The 17,318-nt window shown below is 39.5% G+C and overlaps 1 long non-coding RNA gene across 2 annotated transcripts in view; it reads left to right on the forward strand.

Moving 5' to 3' along the window:
* The window catches only part of LOC109028660 (uncharacterized), a 29,940-nt gene that overhangs the window by 3,658 nt on the left and 8,964 nt on the right, over positions 1-17,318 (forward strand). The window lies entirely within an intron of this gene.

The raw sequence follows: 17,318 nt of genomic DNA on the forward strand, positions 1-17,318 counted from the left end.
CATGGTGTAAATATTCCCATCATGGCCAATTTCATGGTGCTAATGTGATGTTACTGAACACAGAGTTGAGAAAAGATACACACAAGAGGTTTTCATGAGCTGGTAAGAGCAGGACGCAGCACACCAGTGACAATGGAGCTACACTGGCCCAGTGCTTATGCTCTGACCTGGATCTTTTGTGAGGAACTCATTTCTGGCTCATGCTCAAGAAGCTGTCTCTCCATGATGTATTAAAGAGCTGTCTCCTTCACATTCTTGGGAGTGATGCCGGATAAAGCATGTAGTCTTTTCATCTCTTCAAATAAGATATTACAGATGATTCTGATCTGCTGAGATGCAGCAGCCTCTTCAATTGCAGCCAAGGGTCAGTTCATGATATTGATGGTAAGGACTGCCCTTCTGGGAACTTTCCAGAGTTCTCTACAGCACCTCTGCTTATCTCATAGGTTGCTATGAACACCTGCCTGAAACTTTTACTTCTTACAAGAAGTGGCCCCAGGACTCTCATTTCTGTCTATTAATACCAATACATCCAAGAGCAACAACTAGAAAAGCTGAATGAAATGAAAGTAACATTTGTTTGCAGGTATTAGGGAGCTACTGAATAACCAAGAGTTAAAGGCCACAGTCTTGTGAGGAACTTCATGAGGCTTTTCCTATTGGTCATTGCCACTTTGGTGTCTATCATGGAGATAAGTGGCTGTCAGAAAATGGAGAAGAACCCAACAAAGAATCAGCAGCTAAGCAGCGCTTTTCATGTATCACGAAAGTGGGGAAACGAAGGCTGGAGTCTGGGCCAATCAAGGCAACCCAATCTTGAGGAACCCAAATCCTGGATAGTGAAATGGGGATACTAAGATGAGAGCCACACTGTTTGCCAGTCTTCCTATTGAGGGATTAGGCTATTTGTAAGTTGTTTAGGAAAAAAGACTAAGAAGCAGAGGAATAAAGACACTAAAATGATGAGTAGAGTTTTTGGCCATTTCACTATGCTGGGGAGAAAAAATATGGAGATAAGAATAAGTCATAAAGAGGGGTGTTGGTAAACATAACAGGTGTTCAGGTGTGATCCCTGGAGGGCTGCAGTTTACTAGTGGGGATAAAACAGAAGTGAAACAGGAAATTTTCCTGGACCCCTTCATGGGTGGGAACTAGAATGTGAGTGCTGGAGCTAGCCAGTGGCTTCAGAGGCTTCACTCACTGGGATCCACTGCATTCCACCCCTTGTGAGAGGAGCAGTGCAGCTGAGCTTGTGCAGGAAGGAGCCAGGGCAAGTGTTTCTGGGCACTGTCAGGAGCAAAATGCTGTGCGGGCCCCATGGCAGCATCTATGGGAGAGTACCCACAATCCCCAAAGCCCCAGAAGGAGTGTTACAGGCAGTGCTCTTTTAGCTTTATCATCCACAGATGGCTTAAATGATTAACAGCTTAGTTAGTGGACCCTCTGCCTTTTTGCAAGGGTAGAGGGTCAGCGTGACAGCCTTCTGTATCTTGAGCTCTTGTTCAGCATCCAGGAAAAATCAGGTCACATGAATGAATTGAAGGATAGCAAAAGTGGGGGATTTTATTGCCTATGGAAGTGGCTCTTAGTGGGAAGAGGAGTTGGAAAGGGGATGGAGTGGGAAGGTATTCTTCCCCTGAAGTCCCACCATCAAGCTGTCCCTCTGAAGTTAAACTGCTTCTCCCCAACATTCAGCCACTTCCCCTCTTCTCCCCTTCTCTGCTCTCTGCCAGTGGAGCTTGGAGTTTTTATGGGTACAGGATGGAGTGCAGGGCAGTCCAGGTGTGGCTTTGGAAAAGGCAACATTCGAGCAGGAAAACGGGCATGTAAAGTTCTCACTTTGGGCTGTGGTTCCAGGCTTGAGGATGGGGCCCTCGCCAGAGACCCCACCCTTTTCTGCCTAGAATTTCTCTGCTTCCTGTCCCTATCAGAAGTAGGCAAAATCTTTTAAGAAATGAAACCAGCCTGTAATCCCAGAACTTTGGGAGGCCAAGGTGGGCAGATCACCTGAGGTCAGGAGTTCGAGACCAGCCTGACCAACATGGAGAAACCTTGTCTCAACTAAAAATACAAAATTAGCCAGGTGTGGTGGCTCATGCCTGTAATCCCAGCTACTTGGGAGGCTGAGGCAGGAGAATCAGTTGAACCCATGAGGCAGAGGTTGCAGTGAGGCGAGATCGCACCATTGCACTCCAGCCTGGGTAACAAGAGCAAAACTCCATCTCAAAAAAAAAAAAGAAAAAAAAGAAACAAAGAAAGAAAGAAAAGAAAAGAAATGAAAGCAGGCTCAAGTCAGTTCCATTCCTGAATAATTGAGATTATCTTTCTTGTTCTAGTTGCCCGCTATATGATAGAGTAAATTATCTCTGGGAAAAGAGAATGCCGTTCTGAGCCTACATAGTGTTTCATACACAATATCTGATGCTCCATAAAATATTACCAAGCATTTTTTTAAAGCCTCCTCTGGATTCTAGACCTGCATGTAAGGAGCTTTGAGGTCTTCACTAACAACAAGTAAACAAAAGAAAAATACACAAACTGAAAAATCAACTCTTCTTAGATCTGTCATAAACGTAAGGTCACAGGATAAACCTCCTCCCCAAAAATAAGAGAGACACACAAGCGTATACAGAGAATCACAACTTGCCAGAACAGAGACCCACAAGCAGAAACCTCTGTGGGAACAAATACTGGGGCAGGAAAACCCAAACTGTAACTGGTGAATTGCTGAAAGCTCAGTGTGGATGAATCTGAGAGTTAGAAACTCCAGTGGAGGCAGGCATACAGAGGCCCCTCACTTTTTATGAGTTTTACTTCCAGGAGCTCTCTCAGGTTCTCAAAGTGAGTATCAGAGAAAACTTTCCTCATGTATTTGAAAATAGAAGGGAGAAGTAACCATTATGAAATATGCCAAAGCATTCTGTTCTTAAAAAGGCCTGTGGTCAATAAAAAATATCTTACCAAAGCCTACTCTTTTGTGGTTTTAACAGAGCCTAACCAACCTGGAGAAAGAGAAAGACCCAACTCTAGCCCTGTCTAGTCAACTTGTCCTACCTGGAGCAGGGGTCAGGGAGACTGAGAAGCCCTTGTGAAGTTCATATTCAAGGGGCATAGGATCACAAAAGGACGAAAGCCTAATAATCACAGTGATAGAACACTTCACCTGCCCACCACATTACTAAAGATCTGTTATCAGAATTCCTTTTACTGAGTATGTCAGTCAGGCTTACAACAAAAAGTCACAATATATACTAAAGGCAAAATACAAAACAAAACAACAACAACAAAAAACAGTTTGAAGAGACAGAGCAAATATCAGAACCAGACTCATATATTTCAGACATGTTGGAGTTACCAGGCCGAGAATTTGGAACTATCCTTAATAAGCTAAAGGCTCTAATGGAAAAAGTAGAAAATACGCAAAGCAGAGGTAAAATGTAAGCAGAGAGATGGAAATTTTAAGAAATATTCAAAAAGAAATGATATAAATCAAAAAACATTGTAACAAGAAGAATGCCTTTGATAGAGTAATTCGTAGACTGGATATGGCTGAGGAATGAATCTCTGAGCTTGGGCATATGTCAACAGAAACTTCTAAAACTGAAAATCAAAGAGAAAAACATGAAAAAATAGAACATAATATCTAAGAACTGTGGGACAACTACAAATGATGTAACAAATGCTTAATGGGAATATACGAAGAAGAAATAAAGAAACATAAAATACTTGAAGTAATGACTGAGAATATTCCCCAATTAATGTCAGACACCAAATCACATGTCCAGGAAGTTCAGAGAACACCAAACAGAATAACACGACCCTGCTTCTGAAATGAAGAATCAAAACAAGACAAAAATACACTACACCTAGAAAATTTATATTCAAACTGTGGGAAATCAAAAATTAAAAAGTCTTGAAAATAAGACATATGTAAAAAACATCTTACTCATAAAGGTTCAAGGATAAGGATTACAGCCGGGCATGGTGGCTCACGCCTGTAATCCCAGCACTTTGGGAGGCTGAAGCAGGCAGATCACAGGGGTCAGGAGATCGAGACCATACTGGCTAACAGGGTAAAACCCTGTCTCTACTAAAAATACAAAAGAAAATTAGCCAGGCATGGTGGCACACGCCTGTAGTCCCAGCTACACAGGAGGCTGAGGCAGGAGAATCGCTTGAACCTGGGAGGTGGAGGCTGCAATGAGCCGAGATCACGCCACTGCACTCCAGCCTGCTGACAAAGCAAGACTCCTTATTAAAAAAAAAAAAAAATACGTCTGATTTCTCAGAAAAACTTCAAGCAATAGAATGAAGTAAAATATCTGAAGTGTTGGGAGAAAAAAACACCAGCCTGGAACTCTGTAGGTTGCAAAATTATCCTTTAAAAGTGAAGGAAAAATAAAAATATTCTCATACAAACAAAAATTGAGGAAATTTGTTGCCAGTAGACCTGCCATGAAAGAAATGTTAAAAGAAGCTCTTCAGAAAGAAAGAAAATGATATAGGTCAGAAACTCAGATCTACATAAACAAAGGAAGATCACTGGAGAACGAAAAGTAAAGATAAAATAAAAACTTCTATTTTTCTTGTTCTTAATTGTTCTAACACGTAACAGTTTGTTCCAAATAATAGCAACAATTTTTAATGATTATAGCTTATGTATAAGTGAAATGAATAAGGGCAATGATTCAAAGAACAAGAAGGAACAATTAGGAATATTTTGTTATTATAAGGTACTTGCACTGCCTGTGAAGTGGTATAATATTTCCACTTTCAAGTGGACCTGGATTAGTTGTAAATATATATTGCAAACTCCAGGGCAACCACTAGGAAAAAAAAAGAAGTATAAATTATATGCTAAGAAAGGAGAGAAAATAGAATTATATAAAATGCTCAAGTGAAGCCACAAAAGACCAAAAAGTAAAAAATAAAAACAAAGGCAATAAATAGAAAAGTTATTAATCCAACTATATTAATAATCATTTCAAACATGAAATATCTAAATACACAATTAAAAAATTGTGAGAGTGAATCAAAATCCCACAAGAAACCCACTTTAAATATAAAGAAACATATAGATTAGAAGAAATGGAGAAAGGTATATCATGCTAACACTAATCAAAACGAAAAGGAAGAAGCTGCATTACTATTAAACAGAACAGACTTGACAGCAAGGAATATAATCAGGGATCAAGAGGGGTAATGATAAAGGGATAGATTTACAATAATATACAACAATCCTTAATGGGTGTGCACCTAAAATGAGAGCATCAAAATATGTAAGGCAAAAACTGATAGAACTTCAAAGAGAAGTAGATGAATCCACTATTATATTTGTAGACTTTAGCAGTCCTTTATCAGAAATGGACAAATCCAGCAGGCAGCAAATAACTAAGGACATAGTCGAACTCAACAGCTCCATCAATCAACTTGATATAATTCACATCTATAGACTACTTCATCCAATAAAAGTATAGTACAAATTCTTTTTAAGCTCATGCAAAATATTTACCAAGATAGACCAATATTCTTGGCCATAAAAAAACAACAACTTTTTTTTTTTTTTTTTTTTTGAGATGGAGTCTCACTCTGGCCCCCAGGCTGGAGTGCAGTGGCGCGATCTCGGCTCATTGCAAGCTCCTCCTCCCAGGTTCACGCCATTTTCCTGCCTCAGCCTCCCGAGTATCTGGGACTACAGGCGCCCGCCACCACGCCCGGCTATTTTTTTTGTATTTTTAGTAGAGACGGGGTTTCACCGTGTTAGCCAGGATGGTCTCGATCTCCTGACCTCGTGATCCGCCCATCTTGGCCTCCCAAAGTGCTGGGATTACAGGCATGAGCCACCGCACCTGGCCCAAATTTTTTAAAAATAGAAATCATACAATGTTTTCTCTCAGAACAAAATAGAATTAAACTAGAAAACAATAATAAAGGTAGGTGAAAAATCCCCAAATACTTAGCAATTAAACAACGCATTTCTAAATAACATATTGGTGAATGAAAAAAATCTGAAGAGAAATTTAGAAATATTTTGAACTAAACAAAAATAAACAGTTCATCAAGAATTGTGGGATGCAGCAAAAGCAGTGCTTTGAGAGAAATTTGGAGCAGTCACTGTATATATACTTTTATAAAAAGAAATATCTAAAGTGAATAATCTATGCTTCCACTTTAGAAAACTGGAAAAAGAAGAGTAAATTAAATCCAATATAAGTAGAAGAAAGAAATAATAAAAATTAAAGCAGAAATAAATGAAATTTAAAACGGGAAATCAATAGAGAAAATGAACAAATCCAAAAGCTGGTTCTTTGAAAGATGAATAAAATTTATAAAACTCTAGTCTGCTTACCAAAGGAAAAAAAGAAGACAAAAATTACTAATATCAGAAATGAAGAAGAGACATCAGTACAGATCTTATGAACATTAAAAGGATAATAAAAATACTATGAATAACTCAACGCCTACAAATTTGATTATTTAGATAAAATACAACAGAAAGGCACATGTGCCAAAACTCATACAACAAAAAGTAGGCAATCTGAATACACCTATATCTACTAAATAATTTGAATCAAAAATTAACAACCTTTCAAAATCCAAAGCATCAAACCCAGATGGGTTCATTGATCAATTCTACCAAACATTTAAAGAAAAAAATTACAATTTCTACAATCTCTTCCAGAAGATAAAAGCAGAGGACAAACTTCCTAATTCATTCTGTGAGGCCACCATTACCCTAATACCAAAACCAAAGACATTTTACAAGAAAATAAAGGTACAGACCAATATTTCTAATGAACAAATATGCAGAAAATCTCAACAAAATATTTGCAAATTGAATCCAATAAAAAAATTATACATCATGACCAAGTGTCATTTATCCCAGGTATGAAATGCTAGTTCATTCTATCAAAAGACTAAACAACAGCAACAAAAAGTTCATGATTATATCAATAAATGCAGGAAAAGTACATTTTTAAAAACTTGATGGCTATTCATAATTAAAACTCATGGCACACTAGAAATAGAAGAAAATTTCTCAACTAGATAAAAAAAACTACAAGAACCTATAACTAAAATTTTACTTCACGTTGAGAAATTAGAATGTTTCCCACTAAGATCAGGAGAAAAGATGAGTATATCTCCTCTTACCATTCCTTTTCAAAGTGTTAAACCTATGCAATAAGCAAGATAATGCAGTAACACAAGAAAAGGAAATAAAAAGTATACGGATTGGGAAGAAAGATATAAAACTCTTTCATAGGTGACAGATTTCTTTATGTTGAAAATCTGAAATAACCAACAACAGAACTCCCAAAACTCAAAAGCAATTATAGAAAGCCTTCAGATATAAGGTTAATATACAAATTAAATTGACTTTCTATATGTCAACAATAAATGGAATTTGACATTAAAACCACAATACCATCTACAGTAGTGCCAAAAATATTAAATTACTTGGCATAAATCTAGCAAAATATTACAAGATCTATATAAAAAACGAAAAACTTTGATGAAATAAATCAAAGAACCAGATAAATACAAAGATATTCTATGTTCATGGATAGAAACACTCAATATTGTCAAGGTATCAGTTCTTCACAACTTGATCAATAGGCTAAATACAGTCTCAACCAAAATCCCAGTAGTTATTTTGTGGATATCAAAAAAATGATTCTAAAGTTTATATGAAGAAGCAAAAGACCCAGAATAGCCAACACAATATTGCAAATGAACAAAGTCAGAGAACTGATACTATCAGACTTTAAGACTTACTATGAAGCTACAATGCGGTATTAGCAAAAGAACAGACAAGTAGATCAATGGAAAAGAATATAGAGCCCAGAAGTAGAACCACATAAATAAAGTCAACTGAATTTTCATATAGAACCAAAGGTAATGCAATGAAGAAAGATACTCTTTTCAACAAATGTTCTGGAACAACTGAAAATCCACATGCAAAAAAAAAAACCCACAAAGAATTTAGACGGAGACCTTATACCCTCACAAAAATTAACTCAAAAAAAACCATAGACCTAAATGCAAAGTACACAACTATAAAACTTCCACAAGATATCATAGGAGAAAATCTACATGACCTTGAGTATGATGATGGCTTTTTAGACACAACAGCAAAGGCAAAATCTATGAAATAAAAACCCAATAAGGTGACTGCATTAAAATTAAAAATTTCTGCTCTGCTGAAGACACTGTCAAGAGCATGAGAAGACAACCACAGATTGGGAGAATATATTTTCAACAGACATATCTGATAAAAAGATTATTATCAAAAATATACAAAGAACCCTTATATTCAACAATAAAAAATCAAACAACTCAATTTAAAACATGGGCAAAAGACCTGAACAGACACTTCATCAAAGAAAACATACAGATGTCAAATAAGCATATAAAAAGATGCTCCACATCATATGCCATTAGGGAACTGCAAATTAAAACAAAGAGATAGCACAACCTATCTTTTAGTCCAAAACAGTGATAGTATCAAATGAGAAGCAATAGGAACTTTCATTTATTGATGGTGAATACAGTCACTTTGGAAGACAGTTTGGTAATTTCTGACAAATTTGGTAAATTGTGACAAACACAGTCTTATTATCCAAATCGGCAATTGCGCTTTTAGGTATTTACCCAAATGAGTTAAAAACTTAATGGCCACCAAAAACCTACACATGGATGTTTGTAGCAGCTTTATTTGTAATTCTTAAAAGTGTTTTTTCAGGCAGAAGAAAAATATCTCAGAAACAAACAGAGACATAGAGGAAGAAATAAAGAGACACAGAAAAAAATAAATACATTGAAAAGCCCAAATGATTCCTTACTGTATGTAACAATAGTTTAAAAATTATTATTGAAGTTTTGTTGAAAATATATGTAAAATTACAATTATAAAAAATGGAATGAGTTAAATGAAGTTAAGGTGTTTTAAGATCCTGATTTTGTCTTGGACATGGTAAAATATATATTTATATCTATAGGATAATCCCTTTAAGAATATAAAAATGTACAACCAACAAGCTAACAGAGAGGATATTGAATAACAAAGCATTATTTTAACTACTAAGAAGGCAAAAAGGGGATAATTAAAATAGAACAAGAGGGAAAAATAGAAAAAAAGACTATAGATCTAAATCCAAATACATCAGCAATTATGTTGAATGTGAATGCACTAATTAAATATTTTAAACACCGTATTAAAACACACACACATACAGACACACACGCAGAACCTCAAACTGCTTTCAAATGTCGCACCTTAAATATAAGAACACAGAGAAGTTGAAAGTAAGAAATGGAAAGGTATTAATTTTTTCAAAGTTTATCTGTGGATTCAATGCAGTTTCAGCCAAAATCTCAAGAGTAATTTTCCAGAAAATAGCATGATGTTTTAAAATTTATGTGTAAATGCAAAGGACTGACTCACATAACCAGATAATCAAGATTGATGACAAAGTTACATCAACTAAGACAGTAGGACATTAGTGCAAAAACAGACAAATGGATCAACAGAATATGATATGAAAACAGGCCTACACACGTAAGATCACTATATTCATGATAAATCTGACACTGCAGTGTAATGAGAAAGGGACTTTTTTCTATAAATGATTCTGTAATAAACAAATATCCATATTAAAAACATGTTGTAACCTCTTTCTCATATCATACTAAAAAATTGATTCCAGGCAGCTTGCAGATGTAAATGTAAAGGCAAAACAAACATCAACACAAAACACCCAGAAGAAAACAAAAGAATATCTTTGTGGCCTGGTTTAGGCAGTTTTCAGAAACAGGACATATCTAACACTGAAGGTAAAAAAAAAAAAAAGTTGAAAATGAACTCATGTTTAAATTAACAACTTCTGTTCATCCAAAGATACCACAAAGAAAGTGAAAAGGTAAACCATGCTATGGAAGAAAAGAGACAGCTCACAAAAGCAATATACAAATCGGCATATGTAAAATGCGCAATCTCATTAATCATCAGTAAATGCAAATTAAAATCACAATTAAGTGTACTACATTCCCACTAGAATGGCTGAAAATTAAAATATATGATAGCGCAGGTGTTAATGAGGATGTGGGACAACTGCAGCTCTCAAACACTGCAGGTCAACTGCATAAATCAGTACAACTATTTCTGAAAACTGTTTAGCAGTATCTACATAAAATTGAACACATGCATACTTGTGACCCAGCAAACCAACAGAAAAGCATACATAAATTCACCCAACATGTCCAAAAAATGTTTATTGGGATACTGCTTGTTATAACCCAAAATGAACACAAATCAAAAGTCTATTGACAGTAGAATGCATAAATTGTGGCATATTCATACAAAGAAATCCTGTAAAACAATGAAATGAACTTCATGCAGAAACATAAAGTCCCTAAAGCCAGTGTTGAATTAAAAAAAAAAAACAGAAAAAAAGTATAATTGATTCTATCTCAACGTATATCTAAAATAGATGAAATTAATCAACGGTTCTAGAATTTATAGTACTGATTACCTTCAGAGTTCCAGAGTTGTCAACTGAGGAGGTATACAAGAGGAAATTCTATTCTCATTTTGGGTTAGGGCCTACACAAGAGCACTCACACTGTTAAAATTAACCAACCTCTATACTTATGATTTGTGCACCTTTCTAAGTAAATTTTATAATTTTCTGAACAAGTATATTATAAAACTGTGACCTTGTAATTGGGCCTTCCATGACCATTTTCCTGTACTGCTAATGGTCATCATTACTGAGCACTTGCTGTATGTCAGCCACTGGCACTAGGTGCTTTAGTCCGAGTTTTCTTTTCCTTTTCTTTTCTTTCTTTCTTTCTTTTTTTTTTCCGAGATGGTGTTTTGCTCTTGTTGCCCAGGCTGGAATGTGATGGTGCAACCTCGGCTCATTGCAACCTCCACCTCTGGGGTTCAAGCAATTCTCCTGCCTCAGCCTCTCGAGTAGCTGGGATTACAGGTGCCCACCACCACACCTGGCTAATTTTTTGTATTTTTAGTAGAGACATGGTTTCCCCATGTTGGCCAGGCTGGTCTTGACATCAGGTGATTCACCCGCCTTGGCCTCCCAAAGGGCTGGGATTACAGGCGTGAGCCACCATGCCCAGCCTCCTGGTTTTCTTAGTTCATTATTCAAAATAAAATTGCTGCTCACGTTGTTTAGATTTCATAGATATGGAAGCCGATGCTCAGAGAAGTTAAGGGACTTACTCATGGTCATGTAACTAAAAACCTACCTCCAAAATCACACCTTTCTGATTCCAACACTGACTCCTGTGTAATTCTGTGCCTTAGTATTCTTTAGGGATCCATTCAGAATAGTGGCCTCCCACAGCCAAATTAGAATTATGCAGGATACGTTCACACTACCCCAGCTGCAAAAAGGCTGACTAGTGTTTTCTCCCTGAATGCCACACCCTCCACACTGCCTGCCCTCACCTGCAAGCTTGCAGTCCTTGGTGGCTGAGACCAAGATCTGGGGAGGTGACCCTCTGTCTGATGTGTCTTGTGTCTCCATCTTCGGAACATGTGGGGCAATTCAGGGCAGAAGAAGCATGAGCTTTATTTAGGCTGACAGACAAGATGAATGATCTTGAGCAAACCACTCAATTACCCTAAGTCTCATTTTCTGCATTTATCAAAAAGAGATTTCTTTAATTTTCCAGGGGGAGAAGGAATTAATTTTCCTGGGACATGCTAGGCATATGATCCATGTGAATTCCTTTTCTTTCCCCTCTCAACTTCCCTAGAGGAAATATATTTTATTTCTTCCCTGCCCCACACCCATTTTCCATCTTTCTCTACTCTGCCTCAGTGAACTCCCTTGCTGTCTGCTCTAGGGATTGGCAGGAGATTCGCTGGCAGGAGACCAGTGAAGTCAGAGTATGCACTCCCGCAGCTGGCTGCTTGTAGAGTCACCATTGAATGGCTTATCTCTGGAGCTGGGCTCAGCTCCTGTCAGCTCCTGACCGTAGTTAGAACATGTGCTCCCTCCTTCCACCTTGTTGGGCCATCCGCGGGTAAGGGTGTGCTCACTTTTTAACAGAAGTGAGGGCTGCTGTTACTGCCAGCTCCCAGTGGGAGAGTGAGACCCAATACACTCAGGCTTCTCCACTATGGAAGAAAAGAGACAGCTCACAAAAGCAATATGCACATAAGCATGTGTAAAAGGCTCAATCTCATTAATCATCAGTTCTCCTTGTGACTTTGCTTTGCCTGTGCACATCTTTCCAAATAGTCTCTCTCCCCAAATTTCTCAGTTTCCCTGTGCCATCTCTTTCTTACCATGCAGGATCCTTACTGACATAGCAGCTCACTCGGTCATTTTCTCTAGAATACAACAAGCACCTTCTATGTGAGATTACTTAGCCTAGTCAGATGACAAGTTGCCAGCAAACGAAGATTCAACTACCTTTGGGCTTCGGGCCTAAGGTAGAGGCAGAAGCTAAAAAAAAGCAGACATGATGGAATAGATGTAAAATAATCCCAGCACATACACAGCTCATCGCTTCAGGTGTGTGCATTTATTTCCCCCATAAAACACAAGGGGTTGGATGCTACCTGAAAAGCACAGGGCCATCACCCCAGGAACCTCTGAAGGTCTTGTGTTTTTTGAACTATATGGCCATGAACCTTACCTCTCAAACTATATTCTGGCGGATGCATAGATATCTCCACCAGCTTTGGAGAGCTAGTTTCGCTGAAGTTTGCTTCTTTTCGGCTGCACTTCATCATGAGCATGTCTGAAAGTCAGGAGCTGAGAGGGCACTGACTGAGCCTCTCACAATCAAATAACTCCTCTCTAGGTAAGCCAGGCTGCTTTTCATTTGCTTTCTGAGAACAATCAGAGTGATTACCTGAGAGGGTCTCGGGAACAGAAGTGAGGGCTGCTGTTACTGCCAGCTCCCAGTGGGAGAGTGAGACCCAATGCAAGCATTCCAGTTCTAGGGACGAAAATGGAAATGTTTCCTTCCTCTGTCTCAGCAGACAAGCTGGAAGGAAGTGGTCTGTATGTGAATGTTACAAATGAGATCGTTGACTAAGCTAAAAGCCTGAGCAGTTCACACCAAGAGGCAGGATGCTGTAGGTGTGCAAATCACAAGAGCTGCTATTTATAAGAGTGTGTTTGTGCAGGTACCTTACGCACATTATCACTGATCTTCAAAACAGCTCAGGACTCAGAATCCATTCTACAGGTGAGGGGGAGAAGGAAGGCTCAGAGACATTGGTAATAGGATCAAGGATACCCATCTAGTGAGTGGCAAAGAACAGATTTTTAAGCCAGATCTGTCTTTTCCTACTCTGATCTACTGAATCAGCACTAGGCCATGCTGTTTTGCAGGAAAAAAAGTAATTTGCCACAAAGCAAAAGGAAGCATGGCTTTGCTTGTCAAGAGCCAGCTCTGGTCTTTGGGAACTGTATAGGTTCTGCAAGAGGCTCAGCTGGCAGAAGAGGGGAGCTTATGAACTGGGAAAACATCATTTCAGCAATCATGAATCACACATATAGCTCTGTGAATTCATTCTTATCACTTCAAATCCAAAATCATACAACTGTAAAGTCCAGAGCGAAAATGCAAAAGCAGGTCTCACTTATTTTATTGCCATAGCATTTGTCTAGCATTTGTCTCCATCTAAGGTGCACGAATCCCTTCTCCCTGCACCCCTTGCCCAGGGAGCTAGGCCTAGGAGAACAGAGGAAATGTGGATATATCCCAGGCAGGGCACTGACCCTTCCCATCCAAGAAAGCCACAGGGAGGTAAGGGGTTGAAAGCAGGAGGCAAGGTGAAAGGAACCCTCTCTACTTAATGACAGGGAAGCAAACATGAGAGCTTCAGGGGAAGACAGACCAGCCAAAATCCTCTGAAGGAAGATGTGAGCGAGGGAGGTCTCTGAGCAGGTCGACTTCACCATTGAAGTGCAAGCGAGAGGATGCTGGAGGGTGGTGGATTGTCAAGTGGCAGGGCACAGGCGCCAAGCTGGAATAGTAAACACAGTGGTGGGGAGTGGATCAGGTAATACTGGAGCATTTAGAACCAAGATCAGCCCAGGGACTGAGTGTGGAGACAGCCAATTCCCTGCCAGTCTATTATTTCTGAAGGAAGAGCTTGAATAAGTTTATTTCACCCGTTTTTTTTTTGCTTGCCTCAAATCAAGGATGGGTAAAGGAGTTCTAAGGACTGCAAAGCTGTGTTGTGGGAAGCAACTCCCAATTGCAGCTTTTTTTAATGATTACTAACTATGGAATTTTCACCAAATAGAAGATATAGGTATTATTGTCACTAATATAAGAATGAAACAGCGAGACTCAAAGAAGTAAAAAGGAATGTGCACAAGATGTCACCTCCAATAAGGGCCAGACATAGGAATCCAGTCCAGACCTGGCCAGTTTTAGTGTTTTTTCCTTTGACTTTATCTTGAGCACTTTCCTGGGTGCCAGGATCAGGGCACCAGCCCTACCCCGTTGCCCATGTATCTCATGGTGCCCACGGTGCCCTGCCAGTGGGATTTTCCCACCTCCTCTTAGTCAAAGCCACAACGCCCCCATCTACAATGCATTTTCTACACTCCCTCCTCGGCTACTGTTCTGCTTTTCACCTCAGATGAGCATCAAAATAAGATTGCACCTAAACACTCACCTTGGAAGAGTGAGATGCAGAGGCTTGCCTGACTCACAACTCTTAACGGAAGTGGCTTAGAGCTTTTATAAGAGAATTTTAGGAATATGTGGAAGATATGAACCAGGTTCCTGGAAAAAAGGCACATACACACATGCATACATACATGCACAAGCAATTTGGCAGATAATTTTTGGAGGTTTTCAGGCACCTCTGAGGTCTATCAAGGGACTTTGGTGAAGGAATTCCTGCCTGGGGGAGAATCCTAAAACTCTTTAGAGCACTAGTTAGTCTCAGAGTTTCCCTTAGCTTGATGCACACTTTACCTTCGGCAGAAGGAGGATATGCCTCTTGGGGAGTCTAGGGGAGGAAGGAGATACCCATAGAGGAACAGCCCAGCTTCTGAGTAAACCTGACAGACTGATGCCCTGCCTGGCTTAGGCATCTTCAGGGGAGCAGATATCCAGCCCAACTCTGTGGTTACAAATGACCCTGTTAGCCCAGCCTACCTACAGCCACTGCAGGGGTGCACAAGAGGATACTCACCGACTGCCCTGAAGCCACTGGAGAGAAGGCAGCAGATGTGGAGGCTGAGGTACCTGATAGGCTGGTGACAGGGAAGGTCAGCACAGGTGCAGCAGCCGAGGCACAGTGGGTATGCTCTCTGGGAGGGAGAGCCAGCTGTACTGGCAGGAGTACGCACTAAGGACTCAGACAGACAAGAAAGTGAATCCCAGCACTGTCTCTCACCAGCTTTGGAACCATGTCTTTTTGAGTTTCAGTTTTCCTATCTATAAATCTATTTATAATATTTTTTTACCTTGCATGGCTGATCTGAGAATAAGAGAGTGTTTGTATGTGAGGGGTATAGTACAGTCTCTCAAACACCACACCTGATCAAGAAACGGTCACTGATATGGATGATAATGGGTATTCTTATTAGGAAGCAGGATGTTTTGGAGAATGCTTGGGGCTTCTTTGCACATTTCAGGGATTCTGGTTGCAAGTTAGGATTTTAGAGCAAGGGACTGATGACACAGGAGGGTTTGGTGAGCACACCAGGCAGCTTTGCAGACAGCAGGCCACATTGCAGGAGGTGCTCCTCCCTCCTCGGCGGCTGATTGCAGAGCACCGCTTGGCTGATTGTTGTATTGAGACTGTGCACTGGGCAGGGAAGCCCTGAAACAGCCTCTTTTCTCCTCTGGGTTCTGTTTCTGATGAGCCTATCTCCATTTGCTTATGTCACCCAAGCACATTGCCATGTGCTTTAAAACTCTACTTGCATGTGCCTGATATGGTGACTGTGTTTGCATGGACTTCGGTGTTTGTGCATGAACATGTACATATGTGTATATGTGTCTGTGTGTACTTATTTTAGATGTACAAGTCTCCATATGTTGGTGAATATTTTGTTTTCCTCTGAGTTTGGACACCCCTGAGCCCCTGGCAACTGTCTACTTGAATCTGCCAGCAACTGAGCTCTCCTTGGGTCACATTTGGTTGCTCACCCTAAGTAATCCAGGTCTATCTAGTGCCCTCTCTTCCAGATCCCAGCCATTGGCCATTGTAAACTTCTGTGCCCATCTTTTTTGTTTTTTGTTTTTCCTGCAGACAGAATTTCTATTATCTTTTGAGCTCAGTGCTCAATGTCAAGTTCAGAGGTGAGACAATAAAGACAATAAATGCTGGCAGGGGAGGGATGATCAGACATTACAGACAATTGTCCCTTCCTCTTTTGTAAGAGGTGACTATTAGCTCACCTGATTTATCTGGAATAGGTTCACTTCTCTCATAAGTAATTCTCCTCTGACTAAATACCACCACTGAGAGGCAAAAAAAAAAAAAAAAAGAAAAAGACAATGATTAAAGTTATTGGCACAGAAGAGGGTTATTTATGTGCAGTTTTTGGTACAAAGGGTGAGGATAATAAGAATAAACAGTTTTATTAAAAACAACTAATGGCATAAAAGAATATTTTAGATACTAAAAATGTTACATTAGGAACAGAAATGCTGCCTCTTTTATTGTGTCCACAGCAAGGAAAGGTCAGTTAAAATTGTCTGGAGCTTTTATCTCATTTTCTTCTGCCAAGGCTAGGAGCACAAAACAAGGCTCTAGTTAAGACGCAGATGCTAATTCATGAGCAGATACTTTTGGGAGTGAAAGTTTCCTGAAAACGAAGCTGGAGGCACTCAATTAAGTGACCCCTTCACCTTGGGAGCAGAAGGTCACATAGAGACCTGAGTTATCCGTTAGACCTTGCCCATCTCTGTTATTTAATAATATTTAAAATATGTTTAATATTTCAATTTTTTATATTTCTATCACCTATTATTAAATGGAATGACTTTTAAATGAAAATGCACAGGCCATAGACTGCGTCCCTCCATGTCCTCGTGGCCTTTAGGACCACTGGTCTTTTCTTCTTTAATGTGTCTGCTTCTCCTTCAGTACTTGAAAAGACAAACATTAGGTATGGAATTAGTTTTACCTTGGCACTATTCGGGGGATTTCTGATTTAGGAACTAGGCAGCTTCTTCTTAAGAAAACAGCCCTTTGTGATTCCCTGCAGCTGCTCCTGTCCACCCATCTGCTCACAGAATCCAGCGGTGTCTGTTGTCCGCCCCTCAGCCCCAGTCTGAGGAGTGGCCCCAACGTGGAGAAGCCT

This window comes from Gorilla gorilla, chromosome 8, assembly GCF_029281585.2.
Source record: "Gorilla gorilla gorilla isolate KB3781 chromosome 8, NHGRI_mGorGor1-v2.1_pri, whole genome shotgun sequence".
In the NCBI taxonomy this organism is placed as follows: Eukaryota; Metazoa; Chordata; class Mammalia; order Primates; family Hominidae; genus Gorilla; species Gorilla gorilla.